We start from the raw sequence: 3666 nt of genomic DNA on the forward strand, positions 1-3666 counted from the left end.
TAAAAGAAAAACCAGATACTTCATAACAATATGGTTTCCCTTTTTTATTTTACTTTAGTTTTCAAAAATCAAGGATCTTCCTCATAGAGCTTACATACGATTCCATTACAAATTAATTCATATCCAAGGGCTCTTTTAAGAACAGACACTGTTCCCTTTATGGCTGCTATCTGTATTTTGTTATAGCTTAGTTTTCCAGGAACTGCTTCCAAGTATTTTGAACTTTCTTTTTTATTAGGCCACTTGCTCCTATTACAACCTGATATTTTGTAATGTTTTCTTGTTCAGCTCTATTAAGACTAAAGTTATTTGAGACAGTTCTGGATTGATGGTTAAGTCCTTTATGTATCTGCCCGCTTGTATGTCTTTTTTCTGTTTGATGTTATTGGCAGTGATTCGTATTCCTAGATGTTGGACGATCTGTAAAGTTGCATCTGTCAACAGATCTTCCAATATAGGTATTTACATACTTTGTAAAGGCAAACAGTGTAAACGCCATCTGCCAACAAGGTTTCACATCAGATATTGGGTAACTTGGGCTCTTAGTGTGTTCGCATGTGTGTTACCAAATCAGGTTTCCTTGCAAAAGGAAAGCCACATACTTCACAAGAGTATGGTTTCTCTCCAGTATGTGTTCGCATATGGTCCACTAAATGGGATCTTCTTGTAAAAGAAAAGCCACATACCTCACAAGAATATGGTTTCTCTCCAGTATGTGTTCGAATATGTATCAGCATATAAGATTTACTTGCAGAAGAAAAGCCACATACTTCACAAGAATATGGTTTCTCTCCAGTATGTGTTCGCATATGTTGTAACATATGTTGTTTCTGTGCAAAAGAAAAACCACATACTTCACAAGAATATGGTTTCTCTCCAGTATGTGTTCGTATATGGTCCACCAAATGGGATTTCCTTGTAAAAGAACAGCCACATACTTTACAAGAGTATGGTTTCTCTCCAGTATGTGTTCGCATATGTTCCAACATGGTATGTTTCTGTGTAAAAGAAGAGCCACATACTTCACAAGAATATGGTTTCTCTCCAGTATGTGTTCGCATGTGTGTCAGCAAATTAGATTTTTCTGCAGATGAAAAGCTGCATATTTTACAAGAATATGGTTTCTCTCCAGTATGTGTTCGCATATGTCTCAACATATGTTGTTTCTGTGCAATAGAAAAACCACATACTTCACAAGAATATGGTTTCTCTCTGGTATGTGTACGCATATGTGTCACCAAATGGGATTTCTTTGTGAAAGAACTGGAGCATACTTTACAAGAGTATGGTTTCTCTCCAGTATGTGTTCGCATGTGTTGCAAGATGGCATGTTTCTTTGTAAAAGAAGAGCCACATACTTCACAACAATATGCTTTCTGTCCAGTGTGTGTTTCCATGTCAGTTGATCTTTAGAAACAGAACATCAGTTTTATATGCAATTAATTGTTATATATCAGATATAAATGATAATCAAACAATGCATAAAGATTCTCAAAATTTGGAAGGTTTCACAAAAATAAAATTATAATCTTAATCAACAGTAAATTTTGTCTTTTGTTGTAGATGAATTAAATTCTGTATTTATTAAAAGAATCATATGTGCATCAGTCACATTCGCACGTGTGGGGACTAGTTATATGAACTGATATGTGTGTGTCATATGCATCCATAAGTAAGCAAAATATATTCCAACTGGATTTCTATTGAATGAGTCTACGAATAAAAGCAATACATTCACAGTTAATAGGTACTTGTTTTCAAATATATTGGCAGAAATGCTATTTGATGGAAGAAAAAATGTGTAGTTCAAAAGGGTTTTTATCAATTTGCATTTTTCTTTTATTGACTGCTGCATAATCTGCAAAATAAAAAAATTAATTTATGAAAAGATTGTAACTATATACATGGTTTTACGAAAAAATATTTTTGACATTAAGATTGTGGAAAACAATGGTTCCATGGCAGAAGACACGAGCTGGCTCTGAGCAGTGCATGAGGACAAGCATATAAATTTAGCTGAGCTTGATGCTGTGTTATAAGGTGTCAACCTTGCATTGCAGTGGAAAGCCAAGGCAATTCATTTACGAATGGACTCTACATGCATACATCCGTGGATAACTGACACATTGGCTGAATGAATGTTAACTAGGTGTCACCACTCCATGCTCCCAGTTGGCTTCAGAATCTTCACTAAAGATTGATGTGGGGCTCGTTAAGTCTCACGATGACAGAGCTGACCAACTTATTTGGGCACCACATCGATAGTTAAATGAAATTTGTAAAAGATAGAACCTATGTGTGATGTTGCCACAGGACACAATGTTTCTCACATACAGGCAACCCATCAATTATCCCAGTGTGAAGAGGACATTTTATGTTGTAAAGTTAATTAACGTAAAATGCAGACGGTTATTAATAATTGCACAGAATGCTAATCCATAGATCCAGGCCCAGTGCATTGGAAGCCATGTTGGCTTAATGTCCTTCGAAGTTGGAGCAAGTTTGCTATAGATATAACACATTTTCACACTCAATTTTACCTGAAATTGATAGACTGTGGCCCTAGTTGTTTGCCATCAGGAAACAGTTGCACCAACAAAACTTTGTTAGAGTGATCAAGCAGTTGGAGATTGTGTTCTGTGAAAGGGGGCCACCAATTGAGTTGCTCACTGATAATGGTTTGGCATTTTGTGGAAGGAGATTTTCTAAATTTACACAGATGTGGGGCATCCATATACGATTTTGGTGTGCCCATGTACCATTAAGAAACGAATTGAGATACCTATTGTACAATATAGCAGATTGCAATAAGAACACTGTGCATGATTTTAGAGACTGCATATTGGCACTATGTTAAGCCTAAGGATGACACAATGGCTACAATTGCACTATGAATGTACTATGCACATATAGGATCTGTGTCAAGGGTATAGATGAAGTGGTGGTACCCAACAATGCAGTTGCTAGTCTGTACAAGGAGAGAGATGCCGTCTGGGTTAAGAATCTGCAGGGAAGATGTACAACACACATCAGTATGGGTACAATGAGAAAAATATGCAACACTTAGTCTCAGTTAATGGAACACCACGCCACATAAAGGATGTACATCCAACATGCCAACATGATTGCTTAATTAAACAATTCAATGATTGCTCACAAAATTACCTCCTCAGATGATGAAGCCCTAATGTTTTATGAATGACCACATGAAGAAAGCACCTCAGAGAATGATGTACTCAGGGATTCAAAGCAGGAAGAGTTCCATGATGTGACAGGTGTACCACTGAGCTTGTACCATTAATGCGAACCTCCAGGAAAAGCAGAGTGGTCAACATTGTTATTCCTAACCCGACGGTCAACATTGCCGTTTCTGTGATCTTGTGATCAGGGAAGAGTGTGACAAACAAGCACTAAATAATTATGTGTCAATGCCTTAGTCAGGCTTACCTATGGTGAAAATGAGTTCGTCCAGGAGATATAAAAAGCTGATACCAGAGTAATTCAGAGAGTAACTATGGAATTCGCTCTTGTAACATATTATGTTTATGACACTATTGTTCGCTGGCTGGCATGGGTCGCTCCTTGAGTCATCCTCGCATTGTTACATTTCTATCATTGGCATTAATGGCAGGGGCTGCATGCTGAAATTGAATGCTTGTACAAAAA

The sequence above is a fragment of the Euprymna scolopes genome, chromosome 1 (genome assembly GCF_053919585.1).
Source record: "Euprymna scolopes isolate OS-2025 chromosome 1, ASM5391958v1, whole genome shotgun sequence".
In the NCBI taxonomy this organism is placed as follows: domain Eukaryota; kingdom Metazoa; phylum Mollusca; class Cephalopoda; order Sepiida; family Sepiolidae; genus Euprymna; species Euprymna scolopes.